This window comes from Cetorhinus maximus, chromosome 6 (genome assembly GCF_964194155.1).
Source record: "Cetorhinus maximus chromosome 6, sCetMax3.hap1.1, whole genome shotgun sequence".
Taxonomy (NCBI): domain Eukaryota; kingdom Metazoa; phylum Chordata; class Chondrichthyes; order Lamniformes; family Cetorhinidae; genus Cetorhinus; species Cetorhinus maximus.
In genome coordinates this window covers 11,651,935-11,674,144 of record NC_135884.1, presented here as the reverse complement: position 1 = coordinate 11,674,144, position 22,210 = coordinate 11,651,935, and the positions used below count along the sequence as shown (strand labels likewise).

The 22,210-nt window shown below is 44.5% G+C and overlaps 1 pseudogene across 1 annotated transcript; it reads left to right on the top strand.

The window, feature by feature from the left end:
* Positions 1 to 1,616: 1,616 nt before the first annotated feature.
* LOC144681524 (glutathione peroxidase 1-like) lies at positions 1,617 to 4,456 on the top strand (annotated as a pseudogene). The gene is made up of 3 exons (XR_013576791.1): positions 1,617 to 1,875; positions 3,186 to 3,527; positions 4,226 to 4,456. The product of XR_013576791.1 is annotated as a glutathione peroxidase 1-like (transcript).
* Positions 4,457 to 22,210: the final 17,754 nt, after the last annotated feature.

The window sequence follows — 22,210 nt, the reverse complement described above, 5'->3', positions numbered from 1 at the left end:
CTCCTGGGTCAGGTAGGCCCTCCCTCGGAACCTAAAACTCACAAATTGAGCTGTCTCTCAGAAATTTCCCCTGTGCACCAAAGGGTTTCCTGTATAGGCTGCTCCTGCACTCCACTCAAATGTTATCGTCTACATCCAGACCACCATCTTGTCTTCTGGCAGAGGGCCCCAATGGAGAGTGGCTGTCCATACTTGAGTCCTTCCCTGCACCATTGCAGATCTGGAGTGGAGTGTGTTGCATGAAGCAGCCATGTGCAACAGATTTTTAAGCACCTTTATGCACTTCCAGGCTCAGTGTGATTTTTGCAGCTCAAAGAAGACCGCAGCCAAAGTCTACGTGGAGTGAGAGGTAGCAGCCTAGTTACCTGAAGAGGCTGCTCCTCAACCTTTGGCTACATTTTATCTCCATTCTGTTCATCACCCAGTGCAGAGGGAAGGTGGCTATGGGTTTCTCATGGAAACGCTTCTGGGCCTGGCTAAAACCCGCAATTTGTAGTTTTAGGGCTGGCAGGGTCCATGGTGATGAAGTGGGGTGGTCGCCCTGTCTTCCTGTATCTCTTCCATCTTCTTGTCCATGCCTGGCTGGCCCTAGAGAGGAAGCATGCAGTGTCCATTGGTGTGCTTGATAACGCATTTACAACCAGTGGACACAGCAGTCTGTAGTGTTATGGACATCAATAATAGAATCCTGATTTGGCTGGCAAAGTGGTGGTTGATGCTAATTTTGTTATCTTTTTCATTTGATTTGAACATTGTAACAGTCCCTGAAAGGAGCACCTGTTTTTTTTTTAATTCATTCACAAGAAGTGGGCATCACTGGCAAGGTCAGAATTTGTTGCCCATTTCTCTTTGCCCTTGGGGTGGCTTGCTATTTCACAGGGTAGTAGAGAGTCAACCAACCACATTGCTGTGGGTTTGGACTCATATAGGCCAGACCAGGTAAGGACAGCAGATTCACTTCTGGAAAGGAAATCAGTGAACCAGTTGGGTTAACGACAAATCCAATAGTTACTTGTTATCATTATACTAATACTAGCGTTTTATTCCAGATTTATTTATTAAAGGAATTTTCAATTTCTCAGCTGAACTGTGGAATCTGAACTCGTCTCTGGATCGATTATTTCACACCTTTGCATTGCTACTCCAGCAACATAACCACTATGCTGCCGTTATCTATTATTTCTCCCATTTTATTTGGTGACCCTGGGACAACCCAGTGCAAACCCTAATTGATCTGTCAAAATGGTCCAGGTCATGTAGGGAATTATAAGTATGGAACGGAACATTCACAAGAAAATTCCCTTGAAACTACATCGGCAAACCCCTAGTTTGGAAGACGTTTCTGCGATTTCCCCTGCATTTATCTCTGATGGGAGGTTTAAGCCCACTTATAAAACTGCCTACGCAAACAATTGATGTGACATTTCCTGAATATTGCTTTGACGTACCTTGACACTAAACAATCACAAATGAACTATTTACCAACGTCTAGTTTACTCGGGGTGTGAATATTTCAAAGCATACGGTTTATTAGTCCACATCAGGACTTTCGGCGGAGGGTTTTGTTTGCTACGTTGGGACACGTGGTTCCACTTGCCCGATAGTTAATTACTCGACTGGGAGCAAGAGCTCAGAAGAGGACTTCAGAGCATGGCGGGCTGTGTAAAGAGATTTTATGGGTTTTCCGCTAAGCTTCTCAGTGGCGAAGTCCTAAACTTCTCCCAACTCAAAGGAAAGGTGGTACTGATCGTAAACGTCGCCTCTCTCTGAAACGCGACCAACAGGGATTATCACCAATTGAACGAGCTCCAGAAATGCTTTGGCAATCAGGGGTTTGTGGTGATCGGCTTTCCCTGCAACCAGTTCGGTTACCAAGTAAATTTGTCTTTAATGTTTTTCTTCAATGTCTTTTAGAGCTAGATACCTCTCCACCCCGCCTTATTTTAATCGATTTGTGTTGTCTTGATAAATCTAAAACTTTTTTTAAAAAAGCTAATTATTTATAGTTGTAGTCGCCCTTATTAATTTGGTTATCCAACGTTTGCAAGTTTTAAGGCTATGTTAAGTTTTAACACTGATTTATATAGACTATTAGATGCATTAGTTTTCAATTTATGTGGTTTAGAAATACGATTTAATTTGGTATTTTCTTTTGGCGGCTATTTCATTTCGAAGAGTTTATCTTCATTCTCAATTTGCTTTTATCCAATCTGTGACTGTTGATAACTCGAAAGAGTTTCCTTCTAATTGGCGCAGACATGGCTGACCGAGACTGATCTTATGCCAGCGTTGCAACGAGTCAAGATCCTCGCGAAGACGTGCTTATATAGATAGCTTTATTGCGTGTCTCAAAAGCCTGTTATGTGTAATTAATTACTCTAGTGACTTGCAAATTATCTAAATCGAGAGAGTGATTTACATGGTAGTGTCACTTTCTCTAAATGGTTATCGGTTTCTAGAACTCTAGTTTTGACAGTTTTAGGGGTTATTGGGTTTTCTACAAGCTTCCAACTCTTGGGAGGCGCGTTTGTCCGGCAACAATTATTGAAAAGGATTTTGGAATTATCCTGGAAAAAATGGTGTAATAAATCGTGCCTAAAATGGAAATGAACAATTTAGTTGCTTGTCAAAATGCTGCAGATCTAGGAACATAGGAGCAAGAGTGGACCATTGGACCCTTTGAGCCTGCTGGCCATTCAATTAGATCATGGCTGATCAGCTACCTCAATGCCATTTTCCTGTGCAATCCCCATATCCCTTGATGTCATTAGTATCCAAAAATCTATCCATTTCTGTCATGAATATGCTCAATGATTGAGCTACCACAGCCCTCTGGAGTAGAGAATGCCAAAGATCACCACCCTCTGAGTGAAGAAATTCCTCCTCAACTCAGTCCTAAATGGCCAGCCCCTTATTCTGAGACACTGCCCTCTGGTTCTAGACCAGCCAGGGGAAACATCCTATCTACATCTCCCCTGTCATGCCGTGTAAGAATTTTGTAATTTTCAAAGAGATCACCTCTCATTCTTCGAAACTCTAGAGTATACAGGCCCGGTTTCCTCAACCTTCACAAGACAATCCTGATCAGCCACGTGATTTTCCAACCATTTAAAGAATGGGTGAATGATGGGGCTAACATGCCAAGTATTTTTGTTATTGACATTGTTTTCCCAATGGTTTTGTAGGAGAACAACGAAAATCATGAGATTCTCAATGCCTTGAAGTATGTCCGTCCAGGTAATGGCTTTGAGCCGACTTTCATCATGACTGAAAAGATCCTGGTGAATGGAACAAATGCGAATCCAATCTTCACTTTTCTGAAAGAGAGGTTACCTGCACCTCACGACGAACCACGCATCTTAATAAGCGATCCCAAATACATTGTTTGGAGTCCAGTCCTTCGGAATGATATCTCCTGGAACTTTGAGAAATTTCTCGTTGGGGCGGATGGGGAGCCATACAAGCGCTACAGTAAACGTTTCATTGTCACTGACATTGCAGAAGACATCAAAACTCTTCTGCAAAAGGTCCAATAATAATGAAGTTTAAAACCGTATAAAAATGTATCTGAACTATGTTAAATTGTGGTGGTATGTTAACATTAAGCATTTTGCTATGATGATCATATAGGTTTAGTCAAGCCTGCGTAATTGTAAAGTGTAGAATCATAATGCCATACAACTATCACATAAAAGATAAATGGGCAGAATTTTGAAGAGTTGGCAGGGCGTGCAACCCTGCCAATCAGGGCCCCACAGCCATTTAATGTCTTATGGAATCTGATTGGCCAGTAGGTCTGTAGACCCAGCAGTGCTGGTAGCAGTGGTGGCCAGGATTGGGACTACAAGCAATTTCCAGATTCTAAATCCCTGAGGTAAGTGTAAGGGCTCTGAAGGCGGGGAGGAGAGGTGAGTTGTTGATGGAGAGGCCGGAGCATCAACTGGGGGTGCTCGATGTTGAATGAAGACTCTTGAGGGAGATGCCTCCCTGCGTCATGCCTGAGGCTTAACCCCCCACCCTTGAACTCCTCCCACCAGCCTCAAAATTGAAGCTGGTTGGGAAGAGGCCTTAAGTGACCACTTAAGGGCCTCAATTGTGGTGAAGGCAGGCAGGCTGCCCCAGGGCCCTCCTACCAGCAAATTCGCCAGCAGCGGACAGAAATTCTGCCCATTAGATCCCCTGCATTGTTTTTGTGCTAATCTAATAGGTTTGTTCCTTGTTTTAGAAATGCATCGTTGGCAAACGAAAAAGACGCAGATGTTCTCCATATGACTAAAAGAAGATCCCTTGCTGATCCTAAGGAACCAAACTACCATGCTGTTAGGCATTTTACTATATGAAGGTGCTTTTTGAAAGGCTAACTGAAGAGCACTTGATGCATCTTGTAAAAGACTAACATGTTGCAACAACACAATTTAACAGAAAGGGCGTTCTGCAAATAAACCTGCTTTGATTTAAAAAAGCTACCTCTGGCACATGTTTACTTGATAAGTAGGCAGTATGTAACTGGCAGAGGTTTTTTTCCTTGCGTTAGTGCAAAGTCTCGGTATCTCAACTGAATGTGCATGTTTTCAGGCTGGGAATTAATCCTGTGCTTGGGAAATAATGTCATAAGATCCTACATGTTTAACCAACGCTGTTTATTCCATAAAACTATTCATTCAGCTGTTTTACATATCTGCAATATGACATGACCTTTAATAATAGTGTATTGAATACATTTGTCTGTGTTTTTTGAATGTAGGGGAGTGTCCATTGTCATACTGAGCATGGACTACTTAAATTGAAAATTGGACCTTCTCACTTACCTCATGTAGTGGGCCATCATACTAAGTTTAATAGTAAGGGACTACTGAATAACTTGTGATAATCCCTAGTTTTTCTTCCAAAGTTGTGCAAATCATCAATGAGGGTTGACAGTGACCTTCTGTACATAAAACAGGAGATCAAGCCTCTCACTTCATAGAGGGATCAGAACCAAATGCATGTATTCTGTTTCATCCTGAATGCTAAACACAGAATGGAATTGCAACTGTACTTAGTTTTTTGTTTGGTTCCAACAGGCAGAGCATTAGTCAAGAGCAGAACAATAATCATCTATAATATCCTCACTCAAGCATTCTCCAGGCCAGTGGTCTAAAAAAAAATTTAAAAGTAATTGCTCCTGCAATTTATTTAGCTCTTTCAGTAGATGCTCGTGCTCTTGTAAAAGGTTGAGAAAGAATTCCAGCTGGAAGACAATTTTAAATAGTCTGTCCTCTCAACTTCCAGACCAGTCGGATGCAGTATCAGGGTATGTTCAGCATTTGGTGTTCCTTTTAACCAGTCACTTAACATCTCTCAATCTATAACTTTTTCAACAAGTTGTAATCCTCCTCCATGTCCAAGACAATATTAATCAGGTTGTCATCATCTGAGACTCTGTATTTCCCAATGTGTGGTTCTTTCTTTATTGGGCTATAGGGTGGATCCGCAAAGAATAGAGCCAGAGTGTCTTCTGCAGATACTGACCCAACAGATTGAGAGGGAGATAGACATGATTCACTTAAAGGTTCCAGCTTTCCTGCCAAGGCTTCAAGCGTGCGAATACTGGTGCTTTCTTAAAATATAAGGCATTAGTTAAATGTGGCAGAGCAATTGGAAAACAAGTCATTAAAGCAGCCTATCTAAACATCTGTAAACTAATATATGTTTTCAATCATAACTTGAAAATAGTCTTTTGATTAAAATGTATGATTCAAACTTAAGGTGAATATCCAATGTTTTCACTGTTTATTTGTTAATGCAGATTAGTATGGATAGAACAATTAAATGTAAACTAAGGTGATTATTAGAAACTTAGGGAAGGGTGGAAAAGTAGTTTTAATGGAATAGAGGTAAGACTGGATATACTGTTCCCAAGACAAAACACTAAGGGTAGAATTTTCCCGGAATTTCACTAAGTACAGTAGTGGATGGGTAAAATGAAATCCTACCTGCTGATGAAAATGGTGGGTTTTCATGCCGAGCCCGCCTCATTATATATTCACTCCCGTGAAACATGCCGTTGCCTTGGCGGGTGGGCTCTCATTCGCCCACTCACCACCACCCTGCTGTACCATCATGCCGACCGCCATCTTTAAAAGGCAGCCGCCAGCAAAGCGCTCATCACCACCAGCTCATCGCTGCTGCCTGGGAGACATGGCCAGCAAAGGCAAAAAGACTGGAGCCCTCCGCATCAACGACAGGTCCCTCGAGCGACTGCTGGATGCCGTGGAGGCCCGTCAGGATGTGCTCTACCCCCCACTCTGGCCGCAGGCTGGGTAGCAATGTCACCAACCCGGCTTGGGAAGCAGTGGCAGCGGTGGTCAGCGCCAACGCCCTTCAGAAGAGAACAACCACCCAGTGCCGCAAAAGGATGAATGATTTCCTCTGTTCTGTCAGGGTAAGTCACTCTTTTCATCACTCCCAACTCACACTCACAGACCCATCACACACCCACAGGGCTCTCACTCACTGCCAGTGCAAGGGACATCAGACTCTTTTACATACACGATCATTGTCCTCATCCTGTCTATGGCACCACTCACACAGGCCAGGCATACTTATCATCTGGCCTGCAGGCATCCTGATACACTCTCCCCATCTCTATCCATGCAGGACAAACTGGCTCACAACAGGAGAGAGAGGTCTCACACAGGTGGAGGGATGCTGGAATTCAAAGTTCTCACAGAATTTGAAAACAGCCATCCAGCTGGCCACTGATGACCAGGACCAGTCCTGTGCTGACGGTGAGGTCAGCGCTGCTCTACCAAGTGAGGATCCAGCAGTGCAACATCCATCAGACAACCATGTCGTGTGTGATGTGTCCCCTTTCACAGGCCACTGCCATGCACTCATTATCTCACCTTGTTTTCATAAGCACATCTGGGAAGCAGCAGATGGAGTCCATGACCTAGAGCCTCCAAGCAAGCTCCAAAGAAACCTCCAAAGAGGAATCTGAAGTTACCCTCCCTGAAGTCCCATCACAGCACTTACGCACACCCTTCATCAGTGCAGAGACACACATCTCGGTGGGGCCTAGCTTTATAGTAGCCTCGGGACCACATTCTGGTGAGCTCATTGCACTTTCTGATCCACAGCAGGCAGAGGCAGGGACTTCCCAGGTCCTTGGCACTCGGATGACTGCTGGAGGCCAGAATGTTGCTGAGTCTGAGTCAGATGACGAGCCTCTGGACTCGGTCATGGCACAATTGCTGGAGCTGCAAAGGCAAGCTTGGGAACATCAGGAAGATTTAGCCGCTGCAGTCCTCAGATTGCAAGGCACGATGGAGGAGTCCATCCATCTTCAGACTGAGCTGATAGCGCTGGCATTGCAATGCACCAAGGTCAACACTGGTAGGATGGTGGCTGCCATGGAGACCTTGCTCCAGGATGTCACACCTGCACTGCTGCATGGGCTTAACTCCATCACTGATGCCATAGTTGACCTCCAACAGTGTGTACGCTGGGCAGCTCGATCTCACTCCAGCTACCCCTTCTGTTCACAGAGTCAGCCAGGGGCCCTCAGGCACCCATAGGGGAGGAGGATCAGCGGGTGCACGCTCTGAGACCATCCACCCAGGTGACTCTGGCAGTGACCGGCCCCACCTGACTCCCTTCTTCCTGTGACCTCCATAGATCCAGCTTCACAGGCCGAGGAGGGTGCCACTGCCACACAGGACCCCGAAAGCAGGCTGGGGCCCTCCAAGTCTTGGCCCTCAAGAGGACGCCTGCCAAAGTCATCACAGACAGGGCATCACAGTCAGCAGGCTGTCTCCACCTCTGCTGTGGATGTCCAGGGAGCACCAAGACATAGCGGCAGGGTTAGGACAGTTAAGGAGAATTAGCTGCACAGCGTGGGCATGGGTGTTAATCACTTGTATATAATGTTCACTCTTGTCAATAAACTCCCAAGAATGTCTCCCTGCCTGTGGCTCCTTATTCTGATGAGCGGTGTTCTTGTCACTCAGATGTGAAACCATTCTGCACAAGATAAAAGGCAGGTGTCTCAGTCCAGGACCTCTTCCCTGTGCTTGGAGCAGCCTTCAGACCACAATGATGTTCCAGCCTTACATTCCTCGGAAACATTACTGATGCCTGCACCTCGGCAGTGCTGGTCATTGCTGCCAGAATGTAGTGGGCAGATGCCACAGATTTCTGTCATACTCTCTGTGTGCTCTCAGCACTTTTTAAGGTGGGGCTGGGCCCCATCACACCAGCATCTGCAACCAGTGATGCTGTGCACCAGCTCCTGAAGGGCTGAGGTGCTGAAGGCGGACACAGCATCAGATGCGTCTAAAGTTTCATGGCTGCGTCTCTGTGATGGCCCTGATCATGGAGCGCAAGCAAGCTGCCCTCAGCCAGACAGGAGTCAGACATTCTCAGAAGCTATGTGAAGATCTATGGAGTGTCCTCGCTGCATGTTGTCATCATCTTCCTGCGATCAAGTGACTTTTAGGGCCTCCACTACATCTCCATGACAGGAGCATTCTCTCAGAGGGTATTGGCGCTGAGATAAGCCAGACTGGAGTCAAACGTTCACAACTGCGAAATGAGGATCTACAGGGACACCTCACTGGATGTCGTCATCATCCTCCACAAATCTGGCAGCTATGAGGGCCTCCCTAGTGTGCCTGCCTCATCTAGCCAGTGCGAGAGACTCATCCGCGTCGTCATCACCACCGAGGACCCCCTCACCCTCATCCCTGTCAGCGTCCTCATTGGAGGAGACATGCAGCTCCTCCATCTCCTCCTCTGCCAGCTCCTCACCCTGTTGCAGCACCAGGTTGTAAAGGGCACAGCAGACGATGACGATGTGAGACACCCTCTGTGGACTGTATTGCAGGGCTCCATCAGACACCAGGCACCGGAACCACATCTTCAGCATCCTGATGGTCTGCTCCATCAAACTGCAAGCTGCTGCTTGAGCCTTATTATAGCGTTGCTCTGCTGCAGCCTGAGGCCACCATACGGGTGTCATCAGCCACGGCCTCTGCGGGTAGCCCTTGTTCCCAAGGAGCCAACCCTGCAGCCTCTGTGGACCCTGGAAGACTGTAAGGATCTGCAAGTGACTCAGGATGTAGGCGTTGTGCACATTCCCTGGAAACTGTGTGCATACTGCAGGATGTGTTTCTGGTGGTCGCATACCAGCTGCACGTTCAGTGAGTGGAAGCCCTTGCGGTTGATGAAATCCACCGAGTGTAGCAATGGAGACCTGAGCACCACATGAGTGCAGTCAATTGCACCCTGCACCTGTGGGAATCCTGAGAATGGGCGAATCCAATGGCCCTTGCATCCTGGCTGTCCCGTTCCCAGGCGAAATGCACAAAGTTGTGTGCGACGGAGAAGATGGCATCCGTGACCTCATGGATGCATTTGTGAGTGGTGGATTGTGAAATCCCACAGAAGTCACCTGTAGAGCCCTGAAAGGAGCCACTGGCTTAGAAATTGAGCGCTACAGTAACTTTCACAGCCACTGGCAATGGATGCCCTCCATGTCTCCTTGGCGCCAAGTCCTGCAGTAAGTGGCAGGTGTGAGCCACCAGGTCCCTAGATATGTGCAGTTGTTGGCAACACTGGTTCTCAGTCATCTGCAGGAATGGCAGGCAGCGTCGATAGACCCTGGCTGTCACTAGGCGCCAACCAGCCACGGCTCGTTGTCACTTCTGGGCAGGGTGCTCAGGAGCCCCTGCTGCCCCTTCTTCATGAGGTTGCTGCTCCTGCATTCATCCATCCATCTTTCTACAAAAGATATAGAATGTTAGATGAAGCAGAAAAAAGATTGGATTTGATGGATACGAAAGCAAAATATTGCAGATACATACGGTGGAATTTTGTCACCAGTGAGGAAGTTCCAATATTGGGATGCAAAGTGGGTAGCGTGGCTGCGTGGATGGAAGATGAAAGGGAATTTCATTGAGGCCATCCAGTTAATGGCCGGCAGATGTGGGGCCCTGCCAATAATGAGAAGTGGATGGGGGAAGTCCTAGCTCCTGAGAAGCAGACACGATATTTAAAGGGGAGGCAGCAGTCTACTGCAGCAAAAGCAGTGGAGATGAAAAGAAAGGCCAGACAAGAGTGCTGATAGCATAATGTCAATTATTAGAGACTGACATTAGTCAGTTATTAGAGACTGACTCACCTTCAGGAAGAGTAATCGGGGAGGCGGAGCTATCAGCAGCTCAGATCCGGCCCACGCTGTTCAAAAGGAGAGTGAAGAAAACAAATTGTGATGTCACAGGAAAGATGCAATTTGATTGGTTGGAGAAGAAGCTAGAAGTTTGGAGAGTATCTAATAAGTGTTTAAGGTTTATTCTATTCCTAAGGTTTAAAATAAAGTATGAGCTGTACATTTGGTAAGGTTTATTCAGTAGGACCAAGTAATATAAAGTTAATAGAAGTAAACCAAAGTAAAATAAAGTAAACATAAAAGAAGTAAATTGAAGCCATGACAGGATAGCTCGACCGTGTGGAATACGTGTGCTGTAATATGTGGGAAGTCGTGATTGCTCCCGATGTTCTAGACGACCACATGTGCCAGAAGTGTCACCAGCTGCAGAACCTTGAGCTCTGGGTTTCAGAGCTCGAGCGGCGGCTGGAGTCACTGTGGCGCATCCGCGAGGCTGAGAGCTACCATGGATAGCACGTTCAGAGAGGTGGCCACACTGCAGCTTAGCAGCCTGGAGATAGAAAGGGAATGGGTGACTAACAGGCAGGCCAAGAAAACTAGGCAGGTCATGCAGGAGTACCCTCAGTCAGAGCCAAGTTTGTGGCAACACGAATGGCTCAGCTGTACTGGAGGGGAAGAAGAAGAAAGGAAGAGCTATAGTTAGGGGAACAGACAGGCGTTTCTGTGGCCGTAGGCATAACTCCAGGATGGTATGTTGCCTCCCTGGTGCCAGGGTCAGGGATGTCACTGAGTGGCTGCAGGACATTCTTCTGGGGGAGGGTGATCAGCCAGAGGTCTTGGTCTGTATTGGTACCAATTACTTAAGTAGGAAAGGGGATAAGATCCTGAAAGCAGACTGTAGGGAGCTAGGAAGGAGATTGAAAAGGAGGACCTCTAAAGCAATAATCTCAGGATTACTCCCAGTCCCACATGTAAGTGAGTATAGAAATAGGAGAATTGAGCGATTAAACACATGGCTGGAAAGCTGGTGTAGGAGGGAAGGCACCAAATTTCTGAGGCATTGGGACTAGTTCTGGGAAGGTGGGACCTGTACAAGCTGGATGGTCTACACCTGATAAGGACTGGGATGAATATCCTCACAAGGAGATTTGCTAGTGCTGTTGCTAGTTTAAACTATATTGGCAGGGGGATGGGAACCTGAGGGAAAATTCAGAGCAGAGAACAGGAAATGGAGAATTAGTGAGTGACTCTGAAAGACAGAAGAAGCACAGGTTAAAAAGTACAGCACAGGAATTTGGCAGTGTTAAAAGGTATATATGTAAATACAAGGAGTATAGCAAATAAAGCCGATGAGCTGAGGGCACACATAGACACATGGCAACATGATATCATTACTGTAACGGAAACTTGGCTTAAGGAGGGGCAAAAATAGCAGCTCAACATCCCTGGATGTAGTTTTCAGACAGGAGAGCGAGGGGGATAAAAAAGGTGGGGGTGTAGAATTATTAGTTAAAGAATCAATTACAGCTGTGAGGAGGGATGATATCATAAATGAGGCATCAAATGAGGCCATATGGGTTGAGCTGAGAAATAAAAAAGGGCAGCCACACTGCTAGAAGTGTACTATAGACCCCCAAATAGTAGAAGAGAGTTAGAAGAGCAAATAATGTAGGCAGATTTCTGAGTGCAAAAAAAAAGGACAGTAATAGTTGAGGACGTCAACTACCCTAATATCAATTGGGATACGAACAGCATGAAGGGCACAGTGGGTGCAAAATTCTTGATCTGCTTTCAAGAGAACATTTTTTAGCCAGTACATAACAAGCCCAACAAGAGTGGGGTGCAATTCTAAATTTAGTCTTAGGAACTTAAGCTGGGCAAGTGGATGAAGTAGCAGTGGGGGACCATTTTGGAGATAGTGACCATAATACAGTTAGATTTAGCATCATTATGGAAAAGGACAAACATAGAACAGGAGTGAAAGTTCTAAATTGGGGGAAGACAAATTTTACGAAGCTCAGAGGTGAGCTGGTGAGAGTGGACTGGATACAGCCAATAGAAGGTAAAACAGTGTCAAATCAGTGGGAGGAATTCAAAAGTGAGATTCTATGGGTGCAGTGTAGACATGTCCCCACAAAAAAAGGATGGTCCTGCCAAATCTAGAACCCCCTGGTTATCCAGAAGCATACTGGCCAAGATAAAGCAGAAAAGGAAAGCTTATGACAGTCACAAAAGACTTAATACTGTAGAAAGCCAAGAGGAGTATAGAAAGTACAGGGGCGAAGTAAAATTGGAAATTAGGAAAGCAGAGAGGATACGAAAAGACATTAGCAGGTAAAATCAAAGAAAACCCAAAGATGTTTTACCAGTACACCAAGAGCAAGAGAATAACTAAGGAAAAGGTAGGGTCTATCAGATATGTACATGATAACTTGTGTGTTGATGCTCAAGATGTGGGCAGGGTTCTGAATTACTACTTTGCTCCTTCTTCACTAAGGAGAGGGATGATGCAGACATTCTAGTTAAAGAGAAGGATTGTGAAACATTAGATACAATAAGCATAGTGAGAGAGGAAGTACTGGAGTGACTGACATCCTTGAAGATGGATAAGTCACCAGGGCTGGATGGATTGTATCCCAGGCTTTCAAAGGAAGCCAAGGAGGAAATAGTGAACACTCTGAGGATCATTTTCCAATCCTCACTAGATATAGGCGAGGTACCAAAGGATCGGAGGTTTGCAAATGTTGTACCATTATTTAAAAAGGGTGCAAGGGATAGTCCAGAAAATTATAGACCAGTCAGTCTGACTTCAGTGGTGGGCAAATTACTGGAATCAATTCAGAGACAGGATAAACTGTCACTTAGAAAGGTACAGGTTGATCAGGGACAGTCAGCATGGTGTTGTTAGGGAAAGATTGTGTCTTACTAACTTGATAGAATTTTTTGAGGAAGTAACAGGGAGAATTGATGAGGGTAGTGCAGTGGACGTTGTCTACATGGATTTTAGTAAGGCATTTGACAAGGTCCCACATGGCAGACTGGTCAGAAAGTGAGATTCCATGGGATACAGGGGAAGGCGGAAAGTTGGATCTAAAATTAGCTCAGCTGTTTTTGTGAATGGAAAATGGTTTACAGTGGTGTTCCACAGGGCTCAGTGTTGGGGCCCTTGCTGTTGTGAATATATTAATGATTTGGACATAAATGTGGGAGGTATGATTGGGAAATTTACGGGTGACACAGAAATTGGCTGTGCAGTTGATAGTGAAGAGGATAGCTGTGGTCTCCAGAATGATACCAATGGTTTGGTTGAGTGGGCAGAAAAGTGGCGAATGGAATTCAATCCAGAACAGTGAGAGGTAATGCATTTGGGGAGGACAAACAAAGCAAGGGAATACTCAATAAATGGGAGGATATTGAGAGGGGTTGAGGAAGTGAGAGACCTTGGACTGCATGTCCACAGGTCCCTGAAGGTGGCAGGACAAGTGGATAAGATGGTAAAGAAAGCATATGGAATGCTTTCCTTTATTGGACAAGGTATTGGATACCAAAGCAGGGATGTAATGATGAAACTGTATAAAATGCTGGTAAGGCAACAGCTGGAATTTTGTTTACAGTTCTGGTCAGGAAGGGCATAATTGCTCTGTAGAGAGTACAGAGAAGATTTACAAGAATGCTGCCAGGGCTTGAAAATTGCAGCTATGAGGAAAGATTGGATAGGCTAGGGTTGTTTTCCTTAGAACAGAGGAGGCTGAGGGGTGACTTAATTGAGGTGTACAAAATTATGAGAGGCATAGATAGGGTACAGTAAAGACTTGTTTCCCCTAGCTGAAGGGTCAATTACCAGGGAGCATAGATTTAAGGTGATTGGTAGAAGGATTACAGGGGAATGAGGAAAATCTTTTTTGTGCAGAGGATGGAATCCACTGCCTAAATCGGTGGTTGAGGCTGAAACACTCAATTCATTTAAAAGGTACTTTGACCTGCATCTGAAGTGCTGTAACCTGCAAGGCTATGAACCAGGTGCTGGAAAGTGGGATTAAAATGAGCTAGTTTCTTTTTCATCTTTTTCTGGCTGGCACAGACATGATGGGCTGAATGGCCTCTTTCTACGCGGTAACTTTTCTATGGTTCTAGAGCATTGATGGTTCCCAGGTTCAGTGATGCTTCTCTGGAGATTCTCATTCAGATGCAAGGGCACGGGAGGAGGTCCTCTTTCTATGTGAAGGTAGGAGGAGGCCAGCAAGGCAGACCAAGAGGGTTAGGCTGGAAGTCACAGAGATGGTTAGCAGCTGAGGGACGATCCCATGAATGTGGTTCCTTTGATGGAAGTGAATCAATGACCTGATGTGATCTGGTAAAGTGAGTGGAAAACTTAACATTAAGCTGGCAGCCTTGAATGTCCAAAAAGTGCATCTGAAATGTGAGAAGATGGTGCCCTGATTGGCCATGACCAGGCACCAGTGTTCACTGTCAGATGCATAACAACCTCAGTGGAGGACCCTGGTCTGTCAGAGTATTCCACTGCATTGCCAATACTGAATGACTGAATGCAGCAGGCATCCCTTTGGCACAGTGATGGACATCGAGGGTAGTACCAACATGGTGACTGGCGTGGCTGTGAGAGACAAGTGACAATATGAATTTCTGTGTTTGCAGAAAAAGAGAGCTCACTGTTACAGAGAAAGGCAACGGATTGGAGGAGATATGCCATTTCTTGCTATACTGACTCTGCCAGAAGATGAGGCATTGGAGTGAGATGGCCAGGAAGCAGGGCAGCCTTGTTGCTGATGGTAAGGTAGCCGTGGAGCCCAAGACAGTGAATAACCTAATGGAAGAGGCCATTAAACCTTCTAGTGAGCAATAACTAGCGCACCTGTGCTCATCACTGAACACTGGGAGCTCCAGTTCAAGGGCAGTCAGAAGGAGATGTTGGAATGTGCAGTGCCCTCATACTGCTCTTTTTCACAGGTCAATTAGAAGATAAAGTAGCAGCTATGCCTGTGAAAACATTTGACATCTCAGAAGAGGAGGAAACATCTGAGGAGGCAGCATCACATCATCCCAGTGCACCCTCCATCAGCGGAGATACTCTAATGTCAACAGGCATTGAAGTGGGCGTAGGAATGACGGCAACATCTGGTGAGCACAGAACAGATGTGCCCGGACGGCTGATGGAGGCAGTGACAGTTGCGGCCAATCCCACTCAGAGAACTGTGGAACAGCACAGCGATGCTCAACTTTAGGCATGCTTTTGGATTTGTCAACAGGGTGGCTGATGCTGGAGCTGCAGCGTAATGTATCTGCATCTGTACAAATAAAAAAGTTCAAACATATCTTTGACGACTGCTGCTTTGATTGCCAAGCATTTAAAGAAACTGATTGCAGCATGCTTATGCAATTGAATATTGCAAAGGTCGTCTCAAAACAGACAACTTCTTATTTGAATATGCAAGAGACCTGGATGCCTACGGAGGAGCCTTTACAAAGAAGATGAGTGGCAAGCTTGTAATATAAGATATGCTGCTCACCATCTTGGACCTGTAAGTGTACATTTTATGTAAGGTGGGCACACAGAATTCAATTTCTAGGCCTAGTTTAGCTTTTTCCCCAGTAATTACATTTCCAAACAAATGTGTAATCTTACAAACATGGTATTAGTCAGAAAAATGTCCTCTACATTTCCTATATTTAACTATTTTATAAGTGAATTTGGTAAATTCAATATAATCTATTTCTCAAATTTTTTATGGATGTACTACAAAACATGGAAGAGAAGTATTTCACTTTGCACCACCTCAAATATGGTAATACAAGAATGCCAATACACCTTCCCAGTATCATCATAGAAGAGTAAAAATTGTGAGGGTGTTATTTATTGTGAGGTCTGTACAAGGCACCCAAGGTTCATAATCATGGATATTATATTAGAATCATAGAATCATAGAAAGTTTGTGGCACAGAAAGAGGCTATTTGGCCCATCATGTCTGTGCCAGCTGAGAAAAGTCACCCAACCTAATTCCACTTTCCAGCATTTGATCTGTAGCCCTGCACATCCAGACATCTTTTAATCAGTTGAGGATTTCTGACTCTAGTACTCTTTCAGGCAGTGAGTTCCAGACCACCACAACCCTCTAGGTGAGAACGTTTTTCCTTACCTCTCCCCTAATCTTTCTACTAATCACTGTAAATCTATGCCCCTAGTCGCTGACATCCCTGCTAACGTAAATAGACCCTTCCCATACACTCTATCCAGGCCCCTCACAACTTTGTATATCTCAATCAAATCTCTCCTTAGCATCCTCTATTCCCAGGGGAACAACTACAATCTATCTAATCTTTCCTCATAGCTGTAATTTTCCAGTCCTGGCAACATCCTTGTGAATCTCCTCTGTACCCTCTCTAATGCAATTACATCCTTTCTGTAATGAGGTCGCCAGAACTGCGCACAGTACTCAAGTTGTGGCCTAACTAATGATCTATAGAGTTCCACCATAACCTCCCTGCTCTTCTATTCTATGTCTCAGCTAATAAATGAAAGGATCCCATATGCATTCTTAACCACTTTATCAACCTGTCCTGCTACCTTCAGGGATCTGTGGATATTCACTCCAAGATCCCACACTTCCTCTACATCTCTCAGTATCCTCCCATTTATTGTGAAATCCTTTGCCTTGTCAAAATGCATTAAATGTTTGGCACTCATGTAACAAGCTCTCACCAATCTTTTGTTTTCTTATGCGTTGAAATGAGACTCTTCTTCATGTATTGTATGTCCTTTAGGGAAGGAAATCTGCAATTCTTACTTGGTCTGGCCTACATGTGACTCCAGACCCACAGCAATGTGGTTGACTCTTAAATGTCCTCTGAACAAGAGCAATTAGGGAGGGGCAATAAATGCTGGCCTAGCCAATGATGCCCACATCCCATGAACAAATACAAAAACAATTGCCTTGGTTTGATATTTTAACAGTTGCTAATCCATGTATTAATGCCTCAATTAAAATAGTGTACAAAGGACTTTCATAGGAATAGTTTTTGTATACCAATATTCAAATAACCTAATTTCAGTGCGTATTACTTAAAAAAGGGAGCAGTTCAGCAATAAACAACTATTACCTATAACTTCCAGAAGATTCTTTGTCAATTCTTCACATGAATTGCTTGGAGAACTATTTCCCTGTGCTTCCAGACAGGCATAATTGTTGGTTTCTTGTGAAGGACTTTTGTAAAAAGGGAAATGTATTTTTATAAATTTCAAATAAGTATGAGAAAAATAATTATTTGAGTTCCTCAGATTTGGTTTTTGCCCTGCTCACAGTACTGAGACTCCAACAATTAAAATCACAAATAGCAGACTGAATTTTCCCAGCTCTTTGGAGACAGGCTGTGAGGTGGAAGGGCTGGCAATATAGCAGTGGGAAGGCTTCAGGAGGAGAGCCTGGTGTTTTCCTCCCACCATGGCAAATTACCAATAGTGGGAACATTGGTGGCATAGCCACTACTGGGTGGTCACTTAAAGGCCCAATTAAGAGGCACTTCCCACCCCCAAGGGCATATTGCCTACATCAGAAGGACCTGCTGCCATGTGGGAAGACTTCCAGGTAAACCCGGTGAACTCTCAGCTGGTCCCCGGGAGCAGAGGAGTGACCTCCTGGATGAATGCTACTTGGCCTATGGAGGGGCCCCCCTGGTGGCAGTGACTGTCCCCGTGCCTGAGTTTCTGCCACTGCAATAACCACCACCCCCGTGCCACCACCCAACCCCACCCACCCCCTTCCCCTGCCCCGGCACCACCCCAACCCTGATCGCCAGGGGCTGCTTGACTGGCCCCAGCTTGGATGGGTAATTGGTTTATTGAAAATAATCATCATGGCAGCAGGGAATGAATTGTGATAATATTACAAATAAAACAAGTAATCATAACATAGTTACAGACAATCATTAAAATTAAAATAAAGTATAAAATAATAAAAAGATTTCACAATTCTGAACATTTAGATAAACAAATAATTACAATACATTGCAAAATGCAGGTCTCCTTAATTTACAGAATAAAAATTAAAGGTCTATTGCACTCTGCTTTTTGTATTAAAGTCCATTACTCATATGTTCTCATTCTCAGGAAATCTTACATGTCTCTGAAGTGCCCTGTCTCTTGTTCTGCAGACTCAGCAGTGGCCATTGCTAGCTGCATTGCTACTAAGATTGCTGTGTTGCCAATCCTCTGGTTGGGCCAGGAGCTCTGGACGAAATGGTGGGGGCAGACGGGGGTGGGGGTGTGGGGGTGGTGGGGGGTTTGGGGGTGGTGGTGTTGCTCACATCCTCAATTGGATGGCAGCACCAGCAAAATGCTGCCTACGGGGTCCTTTTGCTTGCCGGAGTGGATCACTCTTATCAAACGTAGGTTCTACATTGTCGTCAATGCCTTTCGGCCTGGTGATGGGACCTTTTCCCAAATCGTTGTGTGACAAAGATCGTTGTGTGACTCTTCTTTATCCCCTTGATGCTCCGCTGCTTTTGACACCATTGCCAGTCAATCCTCTTTGACTGTCTCTCCTCAGTCCACCACCAAGGCATTGCTCTTTTCTGGTTTCACTCTTATCTAACATAGGCTTGCCAATGGCTTTGCCTCCTTTGCTTACAGTGAACACTGGTGTGTTCTAGTGCTCTTTCCTCTTTTTTTACTATCTACATGCCACTCTTCAGAGATATTATCTAGAAATATGGATTAAGCTTTCACATGTAAGCTGATGATTACCAGCTCTACTTCACTGTTTCCTCCATTGACCTAAGAGTCATTGCCATACTTCCAAACTGCCAGTCTGATATCAGGACTTCCATGAGCCAAAATCTCCTCTTTCTGAGTGTCAGCATAATCAAGTACATTCTATTAGTTTCTTGGCACCACTTCCGTGCTTCTTGGCCTTGACTCAATCAACCTTTCTAAGTACCATTTCAACCTTCAACTTTCAGAAGGTGTGGAACCTTGCCACAATGCTTGACTCTGCACTAAGCTCCCTTCAGTCATCTGTTCTCTATCTCAGTGACATTGCCCACATCTTCCCCTTCCATTGCAAAAACCCCGGTTCACACCTTTATCACTTCAAGGTTTGAAACCCCTAATGTTTTACTAGCTCGCTTCCCACCTCAATTTTTTGAGAAGCTGAACTGCTGCATAGCATTATACCCTGCGTTCTTATGAACAGAAAAGTCCCACATTCATAGAATCTTTGTACTTTCCAAGCTCTGTAAGACTCCTCATGCCTCAGCATGTTAATTTCAAAATTACCATTGTTTCCAATCGCTTCATGGCGCTGCCCCACCTAACTCTTACAATCTCCTCTTGCTGCATACACCGGCTGGTTATTTAATACAGGACTTCAAATCCCTTGTCTCTTCAGTCTATCCTTATTTACTACAGCCATGTGTGCTGGAACTCTCTACCCTAGTATATTCAGTTCCTTCCACATTGCTGTCCTCCTCCTTGTTTTCAAAGACCTTCTTTTAGTGGTACTTGCCATTTCCTATCCTAGCCTCTCCATTGCTGCCCTTTCCCCATTGTATCCCATTCCTCTGTATTGTAAAGTTATTTGAGACATCTTCCTGCATGTGAGGACTATTTGAAGGGAAGATGTATAATCAAAGTTGGAAACTTACACAATTCCTAGCATAGTTATTCAGTACCTGATGTATTCTCGTGTAAAGTTATCTGTGTTCTCACAACCATTCTCAAAGGGACCATCAGGCACTGGAACATTAGCATTCACAACAAAGCTTTCCGCATTTCCAAAAACAAGCCGCTTTACTTTAAATGAAATATTATTGCAATCCATCAAGGCAAGTTCTGCAGGCACACAGTAATATGGTCCTCTCTCAGACAACACTTGCAGAACTGGCTGTGTGAGATGTGGCGAATTGAAAGATGGATACATTCTAGCGATGGGATGGTTAATGAATGCACCAGCGTTTGGTTGCAGTAACCTTCCTGAGTCAAGCCACTCGGGGTCTGAAGGGAACACGGGAGATACAATGTTGTCCTCCAGAGCTCGGTCCAGAGCTGCTGCTAGGTCCTCCCTGCACTGTTTCAGTTTCTCAGACATTTTATTTCACTGCATGGAAAAGCATAACAACAAAATCTAGTTTACTACTTAGCATTAGAAACACATACAAGAGCAATGTGAAGCTACAGCAAAATAGTAACAACATTTATATTGATTAATAATATTTTAACTGGTGTAAACAAAAACTATCAACATAGCTTCACATAAGAACTGTTGTAAATTTGATACTTTCACAACTTCATTGAATTGCATAAACTTTTATTGTTCTGCATTAAGTTGTGGTTTTAAAGTCAAGAGGATCACAGACAATAAAAGTCAATAATAATCTCTAAAACTGAAACAGTGATTCTCATTGGTCAAGATAATATTTACCTCTTTTCTTGTCACCCTTTCCCCACAGAAACACTCTCTCTGTCTCTTTTGTAGTTACACAAAGTACAGAAGGAATAGAAATAATATAACATGGTCATAACTATTAAGTTATCTTTGTCATGGCACAAATATTTGAAGTAGTGAGAAATACGAATGAGGGGCCAGAGTGATCATGGAACAAGGGAGCATGGTGCTTGAAACTATCCTTGAACACAAGTATAATCCAGTACCACATTTGCTTTATACTGCTGAGTCAACTTTTGTAGTAGTAGCACAGTAAATTAAACAAATCTGCTCCCTCTTGAGAGTTCAATATAGATTTTAAAAAGGTGGTTACTGTGAGTACCTCTCGAAGCAGGGCTGACTAAATGACAACATACCTATTACAACCAGAAGCAGAAAAGTCCTGAAAATTCATAGGATCATTTAAATTAGTGCTGGGTTACAGAGGAGGAATTCCATCCAGTGCTGATCCTGCCAGAGACCACAGGACAGCTAATTTAAATACCCATTGGCATTTCAGTAGGGCAACTCTTGTGTAACATCTGAGTCCTCTGCTAGAATGTGTGGAAGTTTGTTTGGAAAGCCTTTAATAAAGCTAGAAATGATGAAATTGTCTGGGGATGTAGCCATAAGTACGCAATATATTAAAGGATTGAGGTATATGTCATAGGTAGCTGAGCTAAGATTTTATTGCACTTTTAAACAAGGCCCTGGCGGACACTTCCAAAGACGCAAACAGGGCATGCAAAAGCAAAAGTGGCTTGGTACCACCACCACTGACAGAGCTGGTCGACTCATAAAGGACATAACTGCCAGACTGGGTCTGTTGCAGGTGGTGAGGGAACCAACAAGTGGGAAAATCCTACTTGATCTAGTTCTTACCAATTACCTGTCACAGATGCACCTGTCTATAACAGTATCAGTAGGAGTGACAACCATACAGTCCTTGTGGAAACTAAGTCCTGTTTTCAGGATATCCTCCATTATGTTGTGTGGCACTATCAACGTGCTAAATGATATAGATTTCAACAGATCCAGCAACTCAAAATTGGGCATTCATGAGGCGCTGTGGGCCATCACTAGCAGCAGAATTACACACAACCTCATATTCACCAGTTCAATGAAGAGTGCAGGAGGGATTGCCAGGATTTGCACCAGGTAGACAAAAAATGAGCTGTTAACCTGGTGAAGCCCCTTGAGCCTGCTCTGCCATTCAATAAGATCATGGCTGATGTGTTTGTGTTTCAAGTTCTACATTCCCATCTACTCCAATAACCTTTTATTCCCTTGCCTAACAAGAATCTATCTACCTCTGCCTTAAAAATATTCAACGACCCCGCTTCCACTGCCTTCTGAGGCAGAGTTCCAAAGTCGCACAATCCTCTGAGAGAAAAAAGTTCTCCTCATCTATGTCCTACAAGGGTGACCCCTAATTTTAAAACAGTGCCCCCTAGATGTGGACTCACCTACAAGAGGAAATGTCTTTTCCACGTCCACCTACAGGACTACTTACATGACAAACAGCAGAAGCAGCATGCAGTAGACAGAGCTAAGTGATTCCCCCAACCAACGGATCAGATCTAAGCCCCGCAGTCTTGCCATGCCTAGATGTGAATAGTGACA